Consider the following 24,040-nt stretch of genomic DNA (forward strand, 5'->3'; position numbering starts at 1 on the left):
AAAAGAAAGACAGAAATAAAAATCAGAATGAAATAATTAATTAGACATTTTAGGATGCATTGGTTAATGGAACACACTTGTACAGTAAAAAAAAAATGTTTTCTCTATTAACCCTTAAAGCAAAAATAAGATTCATATTAAACATCTTATTTTTATGCATTTTGTATTTTTTTATAAGTACTTTGTAATTATACTATTATAATCTCTTACTCCAAAAAGACTATAGGCTCTACAAGGGCAGAGAATGTGTTTTCTTTTTCTTTTCCATTCCTAACACATTTGTTAGCTTAAGTACTAAAGCTTTCTGAATACACACATTCGAATTTGCTTCAAGACAGCTTGCTTTAAAGGTTTATGTCCTCACAATTTGTAAATAAGATATGGATGAATAAGTCATTTATACAATACAGCTAATAAAATAATAAGATAAAAATCTACAAAACAGGCAAAAGCCCAGTCCTCTTGTTATATAAAATAAAACACCAAACTGCTAAAGTCCTTGAATAGGTTTTAAGAACTGATTTTTAATTTCAGTACCTCATTCTAACTAGCAAGAGATATAATAAACACTAAGATTACACATGTAACTATTATTTCATTTGGACCTTAAAAATTGTATTTCCTGAGACAAGAATATTGAAATGAAAACCAGGAAACTTTAATATATAAAAGCTTTTAAAAATGATGCTGGACTGGAAATAATCTACTACATTCAGTTCTGGCCCTCATAAGAAAGCATCAGTTCTGTTTGGGGCTATTTCCCATCTCTACATAGGAAAGAAAAGGGGCATAAATTCAACTTAAATTGCAGAAAGCAAGATTTATATTAGTTATAAGTATTTCCTCAAGGTGAGAGTCAGGTTGTAAAATCTCTGTCCCAGAAGATATTGAATAGTAAAGTGCCTAGGAATAGTCTAGTCCAGAGGCAAAGGGTTAGCTTAAAAGACATCTTGAAATATTATGGCTAAAATACCCTCGAAATATTGGCATTAAAAAAGTAGCCAAAATAAAACAGAAAATAGGATCTTACATATATATTAATATGTAAGATCACAGCATATCTGTTCACATCTTTAGTACTTGGTGCTGTTCTTATCAACCCTATTTTAATAAATAAATTGAAAAAGATTCGAAAGATAACAATTTACATGACCAAGGGAATTGAGATAGTACTTTCAAAGCTGGGGGAAGGGAGCCAGCAGGTGGCGAGGTGGTTAAAGCGTTGAACTCCCACATGGCCAACCACAGTCCAAGTCTGGGACCTGGCGGTTTGCTTTCTCACTTGCTTGCTCTCTCTCTCTCTCTCTCTCTCTCTCTCTTTCTTTCTGTCCCTCTCTGGTCAAATTGAAATCAATAAATAAAGTTGAATAAAATAATTCTTAAAAAAAATAAAACTGGGTGAAGGGAAGAAAAGGAAGTAATTTATTGTTAGAAGAGAGAGAAATTGGAAAACATATGACCAAATTTATAAAATATCGAAACTGACAACAAAGATGAACAGAAGTATGATTATACATTCAATCACATTCAATTAGAGTAAGCAACTACTTCAGGGACATTTAGGCCTCATCAGATAAATGAAAATAAAATGAGGCCCAAAATAGTTAAATACCTTAACAAAGTTTATGCAACTAATTAGGGACAAAGCCAGGATTAAAATCCACGGCTTCTGACTTCTTTTTTTAATTTAAAATAATAATGTTAATATGGAAATATTAGAATTATTTTAGTCATAAAAAGGCAAATCTCAAGCTAAAAAGGAACTTCAGTCTCTGATAAAGGTATAAGTTAAAGTTATATAAGCTTAAGAAATATTTAGAAAAATTATCAAATACTAGTTCTATCACAGCTCACTGGAAAGGTTGCTTGCAGTAGATGAAGTATTTTCAAAAAGTCATTGGAAAAAGTACTATGAAAAAATGTGCATAAATTGTTTTGCCCAAAAATAAATGCAAACTTTAATTCAATTTTTCCATGAATTTTCTGAAATACACCTAACTCTGAAGTTACTACTACAGACAGTAACCATGAATGCCCACCAAAATACTTCAGTGACTACTGAGATGTATAAACTTAGGTTTAACACAATAAGGTATCTCAAATAATAAGCCTTTCAGAATCAAAATTCCTGAATTCTAATTCTGGTTCTGTCACTGATCTCCTTTAAAAGACCTGTGTCAAAAATCTACATATGGAAAAAAATATCATAGACTGAGTATCCCTTATCTGAAATGCTTGCGCCAAAAGTGTTTCAGATTTTATATTATTTGCATTATGCATAATGAGATATTTTGGGGATGGGGCCTAAGTCTAAACATAAAATTCAGTCATGCTCATATGCATTTTATAACACAGAGAGCCAAAAGGTAATTGTATGTAACATTCTATATTACAACATTTCAACTGTGACTCATCATATGAAGTTAGGTGTGGAAATTTCTCCTTGTGATGTCATTTCTACACTTAAAAAGTTTTGAATTTTGGAGCTTTTCATATTTCATATTTTCAGATATGGATATTCAACCTTTATCAAACTAAGGTGTTTTTAAATGAGACTTATGTAAATTTACTATTCAAATTTAGAAAAGTCTTATGTGAAGGACTCAGAAATTAAAGCATTCTGTTTCAAGTATGAACAACTAAGAACTAAAATTACCACTGAGTTCATGTCCTCTTTCTTAAATGGGAGAATAACAAATATTAAAGAGAGCTATGTGACATATTAGCACTTAACTGGAATATTTTACCATAACCTGGAAAATGAAACCTATATACCAAAAACTAAAAGGCAGAAATTTATTCAAAAGATTTGTGAGTCTACCTATAATTTTGTTCTTCCCTAAAATTCTATACAAATAATACATTTTGAGGTATCTGTTTCTTTGTTTTATTTCTATTATTAGTCCCACTCCTTTTCATTTCCACTTTCTGTTTTACCCTCTGTCTTCATCTTTTACTTTCACATTTTCTTCCTTTAATCAAGACCTGAAAAGTCTCAGAGGGTTAATAACTAGAGAAAGATAATTAGTAACAGTGATTTTTAAATTTTCTTAGATCTATGATGAAAATAATTAATACCAAAAAAGATCTTGGCATGTAGAGGAAATAGCATAACAGAGAAAGGTAATCGTTTGGGAAAGCTAAGTCAGGAAAGACAAGAAAGAAGAGATGCTTATAACATGCTCATTCACACTGTTAAGGACATAAACAGGTTCTGGTTGATGAGTAAGATGAGTCCTCATATTATTAATACAGGACCTTCATATTTTGATGGAACTAAAGGTACAAAATCTTTTGGATTGGGTCAGCAGATGGCACAGTGGATATGTTTCTAGGCTCTTCATGTGGCCAGCCATGGTCTGAGTCCCAGACCCAGTAGTTTGAGAATCACAAGGGGCACACATGCATGCATGCCCAAGATCCTGGGCAGAGAATGGAGAAGGGACTGCAAAGTGGCCATTCCCCTTGGGGTGAGGGTGATTTCTCACTTCCTGTCACTGTTTCTGTCTCTCTCTCTGGTGAGTGTACATGCCCTAAGGCAAAAACCTCTAAAAAGCAAAACAAAACAAATAACCTTTGGATCTCCCCATTTTTTCCCTGCCAAGTATAAGTTAGCAACTCTTTAAAATAAAATAGCTTTTATATAATGTGTTCTGTATTATTCCTTTTGCTGTTTTTATTGTCCCAACAAATTTCTTAAGTTATTTTTCATATTACTATGTTTGAAGACCAGACCCACTGATGTGTAAAACCTAAGTAAATATTCCAAATACAACCTAAACATACTAATAAGATCAAAAGATGAGGTCATTTCACAGAATAATCATCAGAAATCTCTCTTGTGTTACAAAGGTAATGGATAGGAATCAGAATTGGGAGTAAATTATATCAAAAAAATTGTAACATAAAAATATTTATCTTGGGGACCAGCGGGTGGTGTGGTGGTTAAAGCGCTGGACACTCACACATGGCCGACCACGGTTCTAGTCCCAGACCTGATAGTTTGCTTTCCTAACTTTCCCTCTCTCTCTCTTTCTCTCTCTCTCTCTCTCTCTCTGTGTATGTGTGTGTGTGTGTCTCTCTGTGTCTGGTCAAAATAAAATAAATGAATGAATAAGTAAAATTAAATAATTCTTTAAAATATCTTTTCATTTTTAAAAATTTATTAATTTTTAAAATTTGCTATATGGTGAGAACATTCACTAAAGAAATTGAGAGAGACAGGGAAAGTGAGAAAGCGCCTCCTAGGGAGGATGGCCACACTCCACTTCCATCTGTCCCATTTTCCTGTTGGGATTTAGGGTATGCAGATGCATGCACCTGGAGTGTTTTTCAAACCACTGGGTCCTGGATCAAACACACAATCAGACACATGGAATCCAGCTCCCTTAATCACCATACCACCAACTGGCCCAAGACACAATCTTATATCTGTGGTAATTTGACTCATTTCTTTTATTATGAATTAACAAATTAAGAAATTACCGTCTTCTATATTACCCCAAAATTCCAAGGGGCTATAATCATTATTTTTAAATAGTGGAAAGTGTCAGGAACTCATCTTTTTTCATTTCCCTTCATCCTTTGACTAGAAATGAAGAGAATATATTTGCACGCAGCCTTAAAGTTGCACTCTAGAATCAAATAGCTAAACTTTGTCAGAAAATATTGCTGTTTTGGAAAATTTTAATTCATAGCCATGCCAACTTCCTGGTTAATTCTGCTTTTCTCAGCAATAAAGATTTTTTTTCCTTTCCCTGTTTTATTCCTCTTGGGATATTTGATCTTTTAAGAGAGAGCTTATAGGTGTCCCAGTGAGCTGACTTACCTGGTCAGCTAGGTCAGTTTTCAGCAAACACAGGATTTGTGAGTCTTTACTATTCTTACTGCCTGGGTATCTTTAGGTATTTTTCTCTATGAAGAGCTTGAAAACTGAAAATGACTGAGGATTTTAAATGAATGTTTAGGTCCAAGTAAGCAAAGTACGAAGCTATACTTTGTTGTGGTTGTTGTTAAAAATAATCTAAGCCTTGAGGAACTGACATTTTGCTGATTGAATGTCTTACCTAATAGCATGATAGGCAACTTTACATAAAACATAAAGAGAGTGATGGAGAAGATTTCACATTCCTAAAATAATAATAATTGAGGAAAAGAATGTGATTGCTAAATCTATAATAAGACATTTTCAACAATGGAGTGTATCAATGAATAGTTTATTGATAGCAGATGTTAATGCTTTTTTAAAAATGATCCATTTTTATAAATATGTTTCTAAACCACAGATGCAACATTTAAAGAATAATTCATTATGACATAACAATCCTAATACAGTGACATTGCTCTCCTTGCTGTTCTTGAAACATACTAGGCACAGTCCCTCCTCAAGGCCTTTGTACAGGCTGTTTTCTCTGCCTAGAGATCTCTCTTCCCAGATTCCTCATGGCGATTCTTTCACCTCCACCTAGCCTTTGCTCTTCTCTCACGTTTTCACTAAGGATGCCTGATAACACTACTGCTATTTAAATTTGTTTTTAGAAGTTCTTATTAACGCAACATGGCAATAATAATAATAATAATGACAGTAATAATAGAGATAATTATCCACAAAGCTGACACATTTTTCTCTCTCTATTGTGTTTGTTTAGGCAAATGTCATTATTATATACCTAATAAATCCAAGAAAATCTATTGAGACACTTTCAGAAGTAAGAGTTTAGTAAAAAAGCCAGTAACAGGGGACCAGCAGTTAGTGTAATGGCTATGTCACTGGACTCCCACGTAGTCGACTGAGGTTCGTGTCCCGGACCCGGTGGCTTAAAACTCACGCCGGGCGCGTGTGCGTGCGTGCCCAAGATCCCGAGAGGAGAATGGAGGAGAAAGGATTGTGGCATGGCCATCCCCCCTGGGGGGTGATTTCTCGCTTTCTGTCTCTCTGTCTCTCTCTGTCTGTCTGGCGAGTGCACACGTCCTATAACAAAAACCTCTCAAAAAAAAAAAAAAAAGCCAGTAACAAAATAAATACCAAAATCTATTCTAGCTACCAAAAATTTAAAAAGCATACAAAAATATCCATTTACAAAAGCAAAAACAAAAAAAATACCAATTTAACAAGAAATATCTAAGACTTACATGAAAAAAACCCTATTGAGGAATATTAAAAAAAAAAAAAAATACGACTAAACAGAAAAGCACGCTGCATTGGGCCAACCTGTGGTGTGGTGCTTAAATAGGTGGCTCCCACATGACAGACCACACAGTTCAAATCCTGGACCCAATGGCTTGAAAAACATACTGGGCATGTTTGTGTGCATCCCAAGATCCCAACAAGAGAAAAACGGAAATGGCAGAGAACAGATGGTGGCATAATCATTCCGCATGGAGAGTGCTTTCTCACTTTCTCTTCCTTTCTGTCTCTCTCTGCTAGTGCACACATCCTCTGGCAAAATTAAAAAAAAAAAAAAAAAAGAAAGAGAAAAAGTATGCTGTATTAGTGAATGTGACTCAGTTATAAATACATTAATATATTAATTTCCACATAAAATTAGTAAAATCTTAATTCCTCAAATAATATTTTTAATTTGATAAAATAATTTTCAAACTTATTTAGAAGAACAAAAATAATTGTGAAGAATCAGTAAAATTCTGAAAAATAAATTACCCTTTCAGAGAGTCAAAGATTTTAAAACCTATGTATTTAAGCCAGTATGACACTGGTACCAAAACAAATACTGTAGTTTAACAAAATAACATAGACTGTCTAAAAGCAGATATAAAAAATGGAGTTAAAGTACAAACATATGGCGGTCCAAAAAAATTTGAAATCTATGCATAGACTTTTCATAATATGCATTTTATATGAACTTTTGAAGATCACTCATGTGTAACACACACACATACATACACACTACTATATCATAAAGATGATATTTCCAATCAATGGGAAACGTGACATTATCTAAATGACAATGGACATTCTCATTTTCTTTATACTATTTAAGAGTTTGAAAAACTGCTGTAAAAATACGAGGAGACATCAAAAATGCAGTGGATAAATGCAATTAAAATATTAGTTTATTTTGGTGCAAAAAAGCTTTTAAGTTCATGCATAGTTTTCTCATAATATGCATTTCCCATAAGCATTTTAAAGATCCCATCCCCTGACCCCTGATCCCATGCCTTGTAATCCAGAAAGACACTGTTTAAAATGTTTGAGTGGAGGGGCCAGCAGGTGGCACAGTTGGGTAAGGGAGTGGGCTCCCACAGAGCTGATTCAAGTCCCAAACTTGGTGGCTTGGAAATCACCCTGTGAGTGCATGTGTGCATGCTCAAAATCCTGAGAGGAGAATGGAGGAGAAAGGACTGTGGTGTAGTCATCCTCCCACCCCTGGAGAGTGACTGCTCACTTTCCCTCTCACTTTCTCTCTTTTCTGTCCCTCCCTGGTGAACACATGTACCCTATGGAAAAAACATGAAATAAAATTTTAAAATCTTAGAGTGGGACAGACTTTTCCAGGCCTAGAATAAATCCAGAAACAAAGTAAAGGATCAAAAATTCTAGCAACAGGGACCAGCAGTTAGCGTAATGGCTATGTCGCTGGACTCCCACGTAGTCGACCGCATCCCGGTCCCGGTGGCTTAAACTCATGCCGGGCGTGTGTGTGCGTGCCCAAGATCCTGAGAGGAGAATGGAGGAGAAGGGATTGCGGTGTGGCCATCCCCCGTGGGGTGGTGATTTCTCACTTTCTATCTCTCTGTCTGTCTGGCGAGTGCACGCACCATATAGCAAAGACCTATAAAAAAAAAAAAATTCTAGCAACACAAATATTCTAAATTTTTACTGGAAAAATGTGTCATAAAAACCCAAGATACAAATAATGAAATTTACAACAAATGATAAAGAAAGGATAAACATATTAAAAAAGCTGTAAGTCAATAAGAAATGACAAGGAAAAGATAATGGATATAGGCAGGTAAATCACAAAATAAATGTGCATTAAAAAGTTAAAAATTTAAATTAAAACCATAAGAGATGCCATTTTCCTTTGATTTGTTAAAAAAAAATGATAATTTGCAGTGGTGACATTGTGGGACTATCAACTGGAACAACCTTTCTTGATAACTTAGAAATTATAAAATGTCTTTAAAAATATATACTCAGGGCCAGCATGTAGTGTCGTGGTTAAGGCACTGGACTCCCACATGGCTGGCTGTGGTTTGAGTACCAGACCTGGCAGCTTGAACAACACACTGGGAACATGTGCATGAGTACCCAAAAATCCCAGAAGAAAAATCATCCTGGGGAATGGGTTCTCACTTTCCCTCTCTCTGTCTCTCTTTGCCTCTCTTTGGCAAGTACGCACGCCCTACGGCAAAAACCTAAAACAAAAATGGTATACTTATTAACATGGAGATTTGATGTCTAGGACTGTATCCTAATATATATATATGTATATATAAAAATAAAATAGGTGCACAAAAATGTACTTAGATGACTGTCCTCACAATGACATGTTACTAATGGGTTTTTATCAATAGGAAAATCTTTTAACAAAACCGTGGCACAGTATTTAATGAAATATTATGCAGCCATTAATATTATTTACTGATATACATATTTACCAAGAGGTAAACAGAAAAAAGTTAATTATTTAAGAAAAATATACATGTATTTAAACAGTTTTAAGTAAAACTTATGAAAATATTAACTAGGAGACCAACAGATAGTGTTCTCCTACATGACTAACTGCGGTTCGAGTCCTGGACCTGGTGGCCTGAAACTCATGCCACACACATGTGTGTATATGCTCAAAATCCCAAGGGGAGAATGGAGGAGAAGGGATTGCAGTGTGGCTATCCCCCAGGAGGTGATTTCATGCTTTCTGTCTCTCTGTCTCTGTGATGTCTCTTATAAGCATAATCCGCCCTACAGCAAAAATAAAAATCTCTCTAAAAAGAAAATATTAACTGGATAGAGAGAAATAAAGGTGTCTTTTATCCTGCTTTTACCTCTATTTTAGAATAATAAACAACAACATACATTTTTTGAGAGGTTTTCGCTATAGGGCGCGTGTGCTCGCCAGACAAAGAGAGAGAGACAAAGAGATAGAAAGCGAGAAATCACCCCCCAGGGGGAATGGTCACGCTGCAATCCCTTCTCCTCCATTCTCCTCTCGGGATCTTGGGCTCGCATGCACACACGCCCGGCGTGAGTTCTAAGCCACTGGGTCCGGGACATGAACCGCAGTTGACTACGTGGGAATCCAGCGACATAGCCATTACACTAACTGTTGGTTGCCAACATACATTATTTTTTGAAGAGTTAAAACAATAGGGCTACTTTAATTTTGAAAAACAAAACAAAAAAAACAAAAATCCTAATGCATGTTCACCAAATAGAATGAGGCCTTCAGAATATGCCAGGAGTACAGCTCACTCTTCCAGAAGGGATATATGCAAGCACTCATGATAAAGATGGAGAGAAGCATAAAAAAGACCATTTTATAGTAATAATCAGATTAACATTCCCACCGCAATGGTCACATATCTCCCTTTCATTCCTCTTTTCTCTCCTCCTGGGAAGAATTAGTTACAATTTTTACCAGAAGAATCTGGACTATATTTGAAGTCATGGAAAAAATCCGAATGAAAGAAGCTGAAGTATGCAGCTTTCAACTTATCTTGAAATATGAATTTAGGCAATAGCAATTCATAAGATTACAGAAGAACAAAGCCTACAGGCGGAGCTGTAAGCAAACCAGCTCGCCTTTGATTCTTTCCATTCTTCTTTCCTGAACTCACCTGGTGTCCCAAAGACCACGCTAAATCTAAATCTACTCTTTTCAAAATGACCGTGTACTAAAAATTATTCTTTTTCTTTTCCACAAATAAAAACCCCATTCCCCCCCAAACTGCTAATCTCAGCTAAATATTAGTCTGACTAGGAAAAGAACAGTAAAGCACAAAGAATGTTTTGTACTGATGCTTAATCTGAATGACTTTTACTAGATAGATGCTTTAAAGTAAGGTGACTTTCGCGCTACTTGGTAACTCAGGTGTCAGTACCTTACCTTACCTCCAACGATTATCGCCTTATTCTGTCAGGATATAAAACAATGGGATGCTGAGGCACTGTTTTTAATGGAAGAACTAGGAAATGTCTGAGATTCTTTAAAACATACAGTTTCTAGAATCAGCAATGGTTACATTGCTGAACTCCCATGTAGTTGACTGTGCTTTGAGTCCCGAACCTGGTAGCTTAAACTCACACCAGATGCATGTGGTGGTGTGCCTAAAATCCTGAGAGGAGAATGGAGGAGAAAGGGGTAATTTCTCGCTTTCTGTCTGTGTCTCTCCAGTGAGCACATGTGCCCTATAGCAAAAATCTCTCTCTTAAAAAAAAAAATACACACACACACACACACATACACACACACACACACACACACACACACACACACACACATTTTATTCCTCAAAATAAAAAAAAAAGAAAAGAAAACACATGAGCAAGAAAAGAACATACCTCAGTCAAGTAAGCTATACTACAAGAATACTAGAAATTAGGTTGGGGATACTTGCATCAACTTGTCAACCTGTTTTAGTTCTAAGGAGCCAGTTCATTCTTCAAGAACTGAAGAAAACAAGAATAGGACAAAAACATTTTATAGATTGTCTATCTGTTGGCAAACTGTAGGTCTGAGCAGATCTTATAGTATAACAACATGAACCTTATGAAAAAGAGAATTATTCAAAAGATTATAGAGGAAAATGACAACATATCTTTATTATTTTATTTTTTAAAAGTTCATTTCAGACCAGCCAATTAAGGCAACTGAATCCCACACGACCAACTGCTTGAGTCTCAGACCCAAAGTCTTGAGAAACACACCAGGCACCTGTATGTCCAAAATCCCAAAAGAAAAGAGATAGAGAAGGGAGGGATTGCATTATGACCATTCCCCATGGATGGTGAGTGGGCAGCGAGGTTGCTTTCTCACTTTTCCTCTCTTTCTTTCTCTCTCCAGTAAGAATACATGCTCTCTTACATTCATTTCCTCAGAGTGAGAGAGACAGAGAGAGAGAGTCAGAGAGAGAATGAGACACAAACAGCCCTCCCAAAAGGGTCCTGTGCTGCGATATACCCTCAGCCTTTAGCCAGTCACAGATCATGGACACACATGTGCCTGTACACTTGGAGAAGTCTCCAGATTTGAACCGGGAACCTTCTCATGAGGGATTGCCACACAGAGGTTGCATTTACTGTTGTACCATCATGTGACTTACTTCCATAATATTTTATACAGAATGCAAAAAAACCTTTTTGCTAGTCAATTACTACAGTGTTCAAGAAGATGCAAAGATATGCCCACTAAAAAATAAGAGTAAGAAAGAACATAAGAGAAAAAGATACAAATGCAACAAGCAGAGGGACCAGCAGATAGTGTAATGGCTATGTCGCTGGACTCCCATGTAGTCGACCGCGGTTCACGTTCTGGATCCAGTGGCTTAAAATTCACACCAGGCACATGTGCGTGCGTGCCCAAGATTCCAAGAGGAGAATGGAGGAGAAGGGATTGCGGCATGGCCATCCCCCGTAGGGGGTGATTTCTCGCTTTCTGTTTCTCTGTCTCTGTCCGTCTGGTGAGCGCACGCGCCCTATAGCAAAAACCTCTCCAAAAAAAAGAAATGCAACAAGCAGAGATAAAAAAGGCAGAATGTTAAAAGACATGTGCTCCCCTCCCAAGAAAAGTCAACACAGAATTTAAATCTGCAGATAGCATAAAATAAACCCTGCAGAAGATGGAATCAGTGATGTAAAGTATAAAAGAAGTAACATTAAATAACAAAAGATAATAGATCCAGAGAAAAGAGAATAAAGGCTTAAAGTATAAGAAATAAAGGTACTCAAAAGAAAGAAATCAGAATAAAATAGTTGAGATTAAAATGAGAGAGAGATCCTTGCTGTAGACAAAATTAATAGATACAGCTGTATACAAATATGGAATATTTTTTTAATTTTTAAAAATTTATTTATTATCATTATAGTCTTGTTTATATTACATTGAATCACATATAACTTTATAGTGTATTACATTTCTTTTTCTAGAAGGAATACTATGCCTTTCAATCAATACAGAGACATTAAAATCTCCATTTCATCATAATAGTTCATTATTTTTCCCGATCATCATTATCACTATGATTATTCCAATTATTTTTTTAAACAGTCAATCACTAGTTCTCATTTTGCTTGTAAAAAGACTTTACCCAACATGGAATACTTCTCAGACCAATCCCGTCGTCATCAACAGGTAATAAACCAGATCTATTGAATCTTTATCTGAATGACGTCACTCCTATGGGACCTTCAGCGAGTGCCGGGACATTGTGACGATAACCCGTGCTCTTATCTCAGCACCTCTGCCTGGTCCAATGACGACAGATGAAAGTGCTTAAATGAAGCATTTCCTACTGCAGTGTACTCTGATGACTGTCTCTGGGTAGTTTCTTTTCAAGTTGGGTAAGTTTCTGGCCTATCTCAGAGGAGGGGAGCAGTCTCAGTCTCATGAGAATCCACGAGATGGGGAGATTCTATATCACTGGAGAGTGAGAGGGTGAGGGCTTAAGAGGTCTGTTCAGCCTCTGGGAATGAGGTTTCTAAAGATAGAATTTCTGAAAGCAACCAGGGTAGAAAAATGAAACAAACAAGTTTCCCAGAAAGGAATTTTGAAAACCAAGCTGACGTCAGTAAACACTTTATCTGCATTAAAAAAAAAAAACAACTTAGAAAATGATAGTGCTAGATCTGCAAATGTTTTAAACACAGATTTAACTCTGACAAGATGCCATGCAAATGTGAAGACAACAGAAAAATTTCAGGTATTAAAGGCTTAGAAAATCTATCATTCACATATTCTTCCTGAACAATTACTTGAAAAATTATCCAATTTATCAAAAAAATTAAAAATAAGAACTGAAGAATATGAGCCATTAACAATTTAATGGTGACGAATTGTGGTTAACATGGCAGTATAACCAAAAGTGGAAAGGATTACCTTTCTATGCAAAATACAGCGAAATGCTGGGTAAAAAGTACATTTAAAATATATTAGGTTGCAAATGTGATGATGTATTTTTCTATGCAAAAATGCATCATGACTTTCTCGAGGACCCAATATATTACTTACATGGTTAAGCCAAAAGGAGAAGATAAAAATCATACCAGAAACAAGGAGATAACTTAGGGTTAGAAGAGTGTGCTAAAATTCAAGCCCACGGGGATAGTTTTCAGTATGGACACAGGCAGTAGGGGCTAGGGTTTGTTTGGAGGCAGAGTATTGCTGTGCCAAGATCCTCCTGCCTCAGCCTCCTGGAGTCCTTGGGATTATCACTGCACCAACTGGACTGGTAATCAAAACTGAGCCTACGATGTAGTCCCAGGTTGCAGGGCACAGCTTCTTAGCAGCACATAGCACTGGGGCTGGGCCAGGGACTAGGGTTTGACCTGTCCACATAAGACTAAATGCCCTGACTAAAGGGAGCCAAGAATTAGGCCTATCCCATAGTTAACATGTCTATGCCAGCTATGTAAGTAGAATAACAAAAGCCCACCCACTGGATGAGGTCATTTAAGTGAGCTGTATCTTATGGAGTCATGAGTAGGAGAAGAGTTATACCTGATAAACTCAAAAACCAAGGCTGAACTATTTTAAATTTGAGATTCAAATATCTCTTATCTATGTAGTACAGAAATCCTGAGCTCAGAAATTAATGTAACACTAGTTCTGAACAGGTTATACTTGCAATCCCTGATAGCAAAGGGAAATTTTCTTGGGGACATCTTTTTTGTAAGGGAATCTAAGAATTAACAGGAAATAGGAACTTTGCTAAAGATAAATTCACAATAAAAAAATCTTAAAGTTCATAAGAGAATATATCATCATATAAGAAAGACATGAAATGAGTAGAATTTGCAGAAGAGGTAAATGAAAGAATTTTATAAGAAAAATTTAAAATTAATATATTCATTAAATAAATATTTGCTGAATACACTTCAGGTATTACTCTCGATGCTAGGAATAACAACAGTGAAGAAAACAAATGACTTTTTTTATTTTTTGTAGAACTTACATTCCACTGGGGGGAGACAGTAATAAACAGATCAATATAAACTATGTCAAGAGGTGATAAGTGTACCAGAAGAACACAAAGCAGAATAAAGCAGAAAGATAGAGATGGGATGAGGTGATGCTGTTTTATATAGGGAGGTCAGAGAGGGTCCTCTAAAGAAACTGCTTTAAAACTTTAGGGTTTTATAACCCTTTTATTATATAAAAATATTATTGAGGGTTTTTTTTATTGCTTTTATGAGTTATAGTGAAACCAGAAAAAAGTTAACATTTACATTATTTATGAATAATAGTATACCTACTGCATAATAAATACCATTATTTTTATGAAAAAAATTATACTTCCAAAACAAAAGAATTAGAAAAGTTGCATATATATTTTTCACAAATCTCTCTAGTCTGGCTTAATAGAAGACAGCTGGATTCTCATATTTATTCTACTCACTCTTTTGCAATATTTTTGCCCTACAATACATTACCTATGTAGACAGAAATGGGAGGAGTACTTTAATCCCATTTTCAAATTATGATGCATAATACACCAAAATTCAACAAGTGATAGTTTCTGAAAAGTCAGTTGCACTGTATAATATGGAACTATTTCAATGAACTTATTCTCTGTTGCAATACAAACCACTGGTCTCCCTTGTGCTTTCAGTGTATCTGTTATATATGTACAGTCCTGCAACATTATGCTTGAGTCATTTGGATAATATTCCTCTAGTGAATTATGCCAGGTCCTCTAAATATTGATACATTTCACAATCTCAAAAAACAACATTCATACCCATTGATATCGCTAATACTGATCAGAAAAATCTTTTAGTACTGAGAATGTATCATGATTATAGTAGTAAATCAGAGTCTTTCAAACTCCTTAATTTTTGTTTGCAATTATAAATATTATCACTGGCAAAATAATATCAGATATTTGTCTTGAAATGTTGGGCTCACTTTTTTAATCTTTGAGAAAATTCTGCCCAATATTCAAGATGACTACAATTTAACTGTCAGTTATCCATTTAAAAATGGTGTTCCAGAAAAAGAAGAGTTAGTTTATACTGCAACTCAATCAAAAAAGTGTTCTCCCTTCAAACAATCATTGTCTTTCAGAATACAGAAGTACTTCAGGACTTTCCATTTCAGCACATATTGATACAATATCAAAAACATTTACTCAATGATCAATTTCAAAAAAATTAGTATTTTTGGTACTAGCAGGTAGTGTGGTGGTTAAAGGTACTGGACTCCCACATAGCTGATCACGATTTGAGTCTTGGACCTAGTGGCTTGCTTGCTCTCTCTCTCTCTCTCTCTCTCTCTCTCTCTCCACACACACACACACACACACACACACACACACACACACACACACACACACACACACACACACACACACACACATCCCTCTCTGGTCAAATTAAATAAATAAGTGGATACATAAAATTAAATAAAATCATTCTTTTTTAAAAATTAGTATTTTTTACACTCTAGTCAAGGGCATAAAGGGAACCTAGTGGCTTTTGTTTTCATACTGTTTGTTCATGGCAGTGAAGAATACAATGACTGCTAATAAGGTTTGGTACCACACTACGTTGATGATGCTAAGGTGCTAACAGTTTTACTCACCGTTGATTTTTTTTTTTGGGGGGGAGAGATTTTTTTTTTTTGCTATAGGGCACGTGCACTCGCCAGACAGAGAGAGACAGAGAGACAGAAAGCGGGAAATCACCCCCAAGGGGGGATGGTCACGCCACAATCCCTTCTCCTCCATTCTCCTCGCGGGATCTTGGGCACGCACGCACACGCACCCGGCGTGAGTTTTTTTTAAGCCACCGGGTCCAGGACGCGAACCACGATCGACTATGTGGGAGTCCAGCGACATAGCCATTACGCTAACTGCTGGTTCCCTCACCGTTGATTTTTTAAAAGAATTATTTTATTTAACTTTATTTATTTATTCATTTATTTTATTTTAATTTGACCAGAGAGGGACAGAATGAGAGAGAGAGGGAAAGTGAGAAAGCAAGCCACCAGGTCTGGAACACGAACTGCGGGCAGCCATGTGGGAATCCAACACTTTTAAACCCCTAGGCCATCTGCTGGCCCCTCACCATTGCTTTTATACCATTAGTGCACATGTTAATACACTGAAAACAGTAAAAGATACCTTTGTATTATTATGAAAATAGATTGACCTCACAGAATGCTGGAAACTGTCTTGGGGATCCCTATGCATCTGCAGATTACATTTCATGAACTAATGTCCTAAGATAACAATGAAGCAGAGACTTAGGGTAAATAACCATGTGATTGTCCTGGTATGAGCACTGAAAGTCCAGCATCTCAGCAGGATGGTTGGATACTTTACTGGGACAGACCTAAATAATTATTGCATGACACAGTAATCGCTGAAGCAGAAAGTATGCCCGACAGTGGACACAGCAAATATGAAGACCCTGAAGTCAAAGAATGGTTGATACACTCAAGAACAAAAGAATCCACTACGAGAGTATATACCCCTGGAAAATCAGATTATTCCCAGGTAGCTGCGCTACTGTACAATGACCAATGTGATACTCAAAGACACACAATGACCCCTTTTACGTAGTTCCAAGTTTTGAAAAAAAAATATTATTCATGACAAATGAGTAATTTATAGATTTCCTTATAGATTTTCATAACAGATGATTAATTGCAAACTTTTAAATGAGAATATTAAAAATTCCAAGTTTACACTTAAACTTATGTAACTGAAGTCGTCTGCTATGAATCCTCCCATTAAGGAAGAAAGATGTTATATACTTTATTTACCTCTTATTCATGGTATGATTTAAAAGTTCTTCTATGAATGTTAGTTGAATGAATAATTACCCAATGTGTGATTAGAGATATTTAGGAGAAGTGAGGAACACAGCTAATTGATTTTCCAAGAAACCATAAATCAAAAAGCAAACTTTTAAGAAAGCATTCTTTTGTTTAGTATAGTTTATGAGGCTAGTAAACTTAATTTTAATCTATTGTTTTCTGCCTACTGAGCCACAAATTTACTGTTCTTAATTAGAGAATCATTCTCTCGGTTCCTGGAAAAGAAGCATTATTTTTCTGTCTGAAACATTTCTAGCATTTCAAGCTAAACAATTTATTTAGAGTAGCTCTTTTTAAAAAGGAATTGAGGCACTTTTGGATTTCATAATTAGAAACAATGCAGTAGATTTTCCATTTTGTGGAACCAAGTCAGGAGAGTACAACTTTTATGATTCACCAACACCTGCAAACAGAAAGGCTATCTGGTAAGTTCTTAGGAGAGTTTCTGCAAATTGCTGTCACCATAAAATATTCTTCAGATTTTCTTAAGGTCATGAAAACAAAGTTAAGAAAGGAGACCAATAAATGCTATACATATTTTTTAAATTTCATCTTAAAATGTATTCATTTTACTTTAATTAGAGAGAGCACTAATTCTCAAAGAGCAGATCTCCTCATAAAAGATTATAAGCACAAATATGGCCATTAATCAAAAAACTCATGTTAAAAATAAATATGCCAAATAGCCAATAACACCTTAAAAAAATGTTCAGTATCAATGCCATTAAGGAACTGGAAATATGGACCACAATCAGATACCATGTCACACCACTCAGTTGGCTTGGGAAAATTAAAACACACATACACACACACACACACACACACACACACACACATAAAAAATGTTGGCAAGGATACAGAGACATCAGAACCTTCAGGCATAACTGGTGGGAATGTAAAATGGTGGGAACCAGCAGTTAGCGTAATGGCTATGTTGCTGGATTCCCACGTAGTCGACTGTGGTTCGCGTCTCGGACCCAGTGGCTTAGAACTCATGCCGGGTGCATGTGCGTGCATGCCCAAGATCCCAAGAGGAGAATGGAGAAGGGATTGTGGCGTGACCATCCCCCCTTGGGGGTGATTTCTCACTTTCTGTCTCTATGTCTCTCTCTGTCTGGCGAGCGCATGCGCCCTATAGTGAAAAACCTCTCAAAAAAAAAAAAAAATGGTACACTGATTGTCCAGCATTTCCTCAAAAAGTTAAATCTGGAATTACCCATATGACCCAGCGATTCCACTCCTAGATTCCACTCAAAAGATTTAAAAATATGTTTTCCTACTAACACTTGTATACAAATGTTCCCCAAAGCATTATTCATAATAGCTAAAAAGAAGAAATAATCCAAATAGTCAAATGATGAATGGATACACAAAATGTAGTGTGTGGATGTAAAATAGAGTATAATTCAGCCATAAAAATGAATAAGGTATTGATACATGTTACAATATGGATGAACCTTAAAAGCATGTCAAGTGAAAGAAGTTAGTCATAAAAAGCCATGTGTTATACAAAATATCCAGAGACAAAAAAGGTGGATTAATTGTAACCTAAGGCTGGTGGGTTTTGAGGGCAATGAATGACTGCTAATGAACAAAGAGTTTCTTTGTAGGGTGATGAAAATTTTCTGGAATTAGACAGTGATAGTTATACAGCCTTGTGAAAAAACTAAAAGTCACTGCTTTGTAAATTATTTTTTTAAGAATTTTTAAATCTAGTTTTATTTATTTATTATGATTACTATTTTTTTTTTTTGGAGAGATTTTTTTGCTATAGGGCGCGTGCACTCACCAGACAGACAGAGAGAGACATAGAGACAGAAAGTGAGAAATCACCGCCCGGGGGGATGGTCACGCCGCAGTCCCTTCTCCTCCATTCTCCTCTCGGGATCTTGGACACACATGCGCACGCGCCTGGTGTGAGTTTTAAGCCACTGGGTCTAGGACTCGAACCGCAGTCGACTACGTGGGAGTCCAGCGACATAGCCATTAGGGTAACTGCTGGTTCCCACTTTTTTTTTTTTAATTTTATTTAAATTTGACCAGAGAGACAGAGAGAAGGGGGAAAGGAGTAAGAAAGCAAGTTGCAGAGTCTAGGACTCAAACCACAGTGAGCCATGTGGGAGTCCAACATCTTTAACAACCACACCAACTGCCAGCCATACTTTGTAACTTTTAAAACATTCATTTTACTTTTTTTTTTTTTGGAGAGGTTTTTGCTACAGGGCAGGTGTGCTCACCAGGAAGACAGAGAGACACAGAGAGACAGAAAGCAAGAAATCACCCCCCAGGGGGTTTGGCCACGCTGCAATCCTTTCTCCTCCATTCTCCTCTCAGGATCTTGGGCATGCACGCATGCGTTCCTGGCATGAGTTTAAGCCACCGGACTCGAACCGCGGTCGACTACATGGGAGTCCAGCGACATAGCTGTTATGTCAACTGCTGGTCCCTAAAACATACGTTTTACTTTTTAAAGGGACCAATAGCTATGTCCTACATCCAGCTTAAGAAATCAAACATTGGGGGACCAACAGATGGTATAATGGTTATGTCACCAAACTCCCATATAGTTGAACACCATTTGAGTCCCAGACCCAGAGGCTTAAAATTCATGTGCACGCATGCCCAGGATCCCAAGAGGAGAACAGAAGAGAAGGCACTGCGGTGTGGCCTTCATCCCTAGAGAGATGATTTCTCGCTTTCTATGTCTCTGTCTCTCTCTGCCTCTCTGGCAAGCACACACATCCTATAACAAAAATCTCTCTTTAAAAAAAAAACAGAAAAGAGGGAACCAGTAGTTAGCGTAATGGCTATGTTGCTGGACTCCCACGTAGTCGACCGTGGTTCGTGTCCTGGACCCGGTGGCTTAAAACTCACGCTGGGCACGTGTGCGTGCGTGCCCAAGATCCCGAGAGGAGAATGGAGAAGGGACTGTGGCGTGACCATCCCCCCTGGGGGGTGATTTCTCGTTTTCTGGCAGCTGTTTTCTGCATTTTGAAAGAAATATGAAAAGCGTTACCCATGATTTGAAAATTTACTCACCAGAAAAAAGAGGAAATGCCAAGATGATGATGAAAGAAATCAAACATTGGTCCCAGTAGATGGCATAGTGGTTACATAGCTGGACTTCCACATGGTTGACCATGGTTTGAGTCCTGGACCAGGTGACTTGAAAAATCATACGGGGCACATGTCCACGCATGCCAAAACCCAGGAGGAAAAGGAGAAGGGATTACAACACGGTCATCCCCCTTGGGGAGTGATTTCTCACTTTCCTTCTCACTGTCTCAGTCTCGATCGATCTCTCTCTCTCCAGCAAGTGCATGTGCCCTAAGGCAAAAATCTCTCCCTTCCCACCCCCCAAAAATCAAACATTATATGTAGCTTAAGTTCCCTTTATACTCAGCCCTGATAATAGTTATCTTCCACCTATATCAGAGACAAATATGAAGTCTAAATAAATGACTGATTGAGAACAAATGGGACCTGCCATGGCCACAATTCTACTTCGCTAAGTCATATCAGAAATGATTTCTGTGTTCATATGTATGATATAGATGGGTCGTCTTTAAAAAGAGGCTTATTTGACTCACAATTCTGGTGGCTAGAAAGTCCAATAGCATGGGGTTACCAGCCCAGCCTTCATCACAAGGCTACCAAAAGCAGAGAGGGATGGCAGGTGCATGCAGAGAGAGAGATCAAGAAGCGGTCAACTTCTTTCTACTCCAATCTGCCCCTGTGGGAAATAATTCCTTCTCCTAAGAGCTAAAACCAACTCGGTCTTATGAAATCCACTCATGATGTCCAATCACTGCCCACCATGCCTCATCTATTAAAAGCCTCTCTACTTTTCAAAACCATTATTGAGGAGTAAATTCCAAATCATGATCCAAATAATTATCTAATCACAACCTTTTGTTCATTGGTTGGTTTTCTGGCTGTTGCTTTTCCAGTTTTTTTGAGACAGCATCTTGCTATGTTACTCAGGCTAGCCTCAAACTTGCAATCCTCCTGACTCAGCTTCTTTATTAGCTGGAACCACAGGTACACGCAACTGTGTCTGGCTGCAATCACTATCCTATTGTGCTACTAGGTCATCAGGAACACGTTTTTTCACAGAAAAACATAGAAAAATATGTCATGACTTTCCTGACAACCTAATTTATCATCCCTATGCATTCATTATGTTTTACTATGTTTTTATATATTCTTCACAAGGTATACTTTTATGTATTTTTAAATGGTAGCATATTTATGTGACTTATATGGGCTGCTTATCACATTATGTATTAGCTATTTATTAATTATTTTCACCTCATCATTAAGTGCTTTCTTTTCCCCAGGCATAACTAAATATATTACGTGTCCTTACTTCTTTTTATCAGTTCAATCATATCATATATCCAAACATCCCAAGCGATCATTAAATTGAGTTCTGTGTTGAAATAAAAGAATTTAAAGTATATTTAATATGAAAAGCTTTTTAAGGACTTTAACAAAAAATAATTCATCTTTATCTGAGGGATTAGAGGGAAAATCCTCTCATTATACTGTCATATATGATAAATCATACTAAGAGTAAATGATAAACCTAATCGATACCCAACTACAGGGACTCTCTGCTAAACCTTTCTTGTAAACAGTGTGGTTGCCTCCCTAATATGCATTTCTCCTTTCCTAGGTTACCACTTAGTATTTTTTTGAACCTACGCCATCCCTAGGAAAACTACTGAATTTGGGAGAAGTTATGAATCCTTGACCACAGTTATTAGTTCAGAGGTAGTAACATATTACAGCTCATGGAAATGAGATGGGAGAAGTTATCTGATGAGAGTCTGGGAAATAAATACCCGTGCTTTTAAGAAAAAGTCTCTGCAAACATCGTCTTTTCTTTCTTTGATTTTTTCTTTTTTTTGGAGAGGTTTTTGCTATAGGGCGCGTGCGCTCGCCAGACAGGCAGAGAGAGACAGAGAGGCAGAAAGCGAGAAATCACCCCCCAGGGGGGATGGTCATGCTGCAATCCCTTCTCCATTCTCCTCTCGGGATCTTGGGCACACACGCACACGTGCCCAGCGTGAGTTTTTTAAGCCACCAGGTCTGGGACGCGAACCACGGTTGACTACATGGGAGTCCAGCGACATAGCCATTATGCTAACTGCTGGTTCCCTCTCTTTGATTTTTGAACAAAAAAGCATGTGACCCTAGGAGTCCAGAACTATTTGGGGAACACAAAGGCAGCCAGCTATTACACTCATCTCCTTTACTGGTAAAATTTCAATTCTGTTCAGAGCAATAACTGTACCTACTTAAAAATACATTTCTAGATTGCTTTGCCAACAATGACCATGTGACGAAATCCTAGTCCTTGAAATGTAGGTCTAAGCCTTCAGAGAGGACTTTCCTTCCCCTAAAACATTACAAAGCCACATGAAGAGAAACCTTTTGATGTTTATTCTTTCTTCTTTTTCCATCTAGAATTCAGATATGCCTGTGGATGGAACAGTATCTGCGACTATAAGGATGAAAGCCACATACTAAGGATGGGAGAACAAATGGTAGAATACACTGGAGTCTTTTAGAATTTCCTTGAACAGACTTAATAAATGACTCTGGATTGTCTTACTCTAAACCTCCTATTATAGGAGAAAAAATAAACTCTTATTTGGCAAAGCCACCATGGCTAGATTTTTTTTGTATAAAAAATATGATGCAGTCCAAATGATACAACTGTCAAATCAAATGTTGGACTTTCAGTTATATTAGTCAATAATTTCCTAAAACTGTTTAAGCCATTCTGAAGTCAACTTTTATTATCTGCAACTGAGAGCACACTAAGTTGATAGTGCCTCTTCTCTAAGGTCTGGGTAATACTTCAGACTTCAAGTCCCTCAAAGAAAAAGACCACATATTATTTATCCTAATCTAATGCCTGACTGAGATAGATCTTTAATAATGTGTAGGTAGATGATTACAGGGAAATCTTTCCAAATTAAAGTATTACCTTGCTTGCATTAAGGATATTCCACTGATAAAGCAGAGGAGAAAATAAATGATAACTTCTTATTCATAGCTTCTTTAAATATACATGACACATACTTGTCAAATCTGTTGACATAATAAAGCTAAGAGATTACATTTAGTGAATCATGCCTTAAGTGTTCTGTCACTAAGTGTTCAAATTTTGCCACATCTACTCTCACCCTTTCCATTTTCCTTTTACACTACAGGATAGTGGTTAAAGCAAGGGCTCTCTAGTCAACCTATGTAGGTTCAAATCTTAGATCTACAGTTGACCCTTGAACAAAAGGTTAGGGGAACTGACCCCCCCCCATGTTCTAAAATCTGATGTAACTTTTGACTCCCCTAAAACTTTACTACTGATAGCCTACTATTGACTGGAAGCATTACTGATATATAAACAGTCTATTAACACATATTTTTCTCTGTTACATGTACTACATACTGTCTTCTCACACAAAGAAAACTACAGAAAAGAAAACCATAAGGAAAATACATTTACAGTATTAAACACACACACACACACACACACACACACAAACACACACACACACACATGTAAGTGGACCTGGGCAGTAAAAACCTGTTGTCAAATGGTCAACTGTACTACTAACCATCTTTTTTTTTTTTTTTTTGCTATAGGGCACATGTACTTGCCAAAAACACAGAAAAGAGAAAGGGAAAGTGAGAAAGCACCACTTGGGGGGGGATGGCCACACAAAAACCCCTTTTTCTCCATTCTCCTCTCAGGATTTTGGGCATGCACACACATACAAGAGCCCAGTGTGTTTTTTTGTTTGTTTGTTTTTGGAGAGATTTTTCACTATAGGGTGCGTGCGCTCGCCAGACAGACAGAGAGAGACATAGAGACAGAAAGCGAGAAATCACCCCCCGGGGGGATGGTCACGCCGCAATCCCTCCTCCTCCATTCTCCTCTCTGGGATCTTGGGCATGCACGCACATGCACCTGGTGTGAGTTTAAGCCTGCGGGTCCGGGACGTGAATCGCGGTCAACTACGTGGGAG

The 24,040-nt window shown here is 37.0% G+C and overlaps 1 protein-coding gene across 1 annotated transcript in view; it reads right to left on the reverse strand.

The window, feature by feature from the left end:
• The window catches only part of CCDC172 (coiled-coil domain containing 172), a 94,900-nt gene that overhangs the window by 64,259 nt on the left and 6,601 nt on the right, over nucleotides 1-24,040 (reverse strand). The window lies entirely within an intron of this gene.

The sequence above is a fragment of the Tupaia chinensis genome, unplaced genomic scaffold (genome assembly GCF_000334495.1).
Source record: "Tupaia chinensis unplaced genomic scaffold, TupChi_1.0 Scaffold000069_1, whole genome shotgun sequence".
NCBI classification, from domain to species: domain Eukaryota; kingdom Metazoa; phylum Chordata; class Mammalia; order Scandentia; family Tupaiidae; genus Tupaia; species Tupaia belangeri.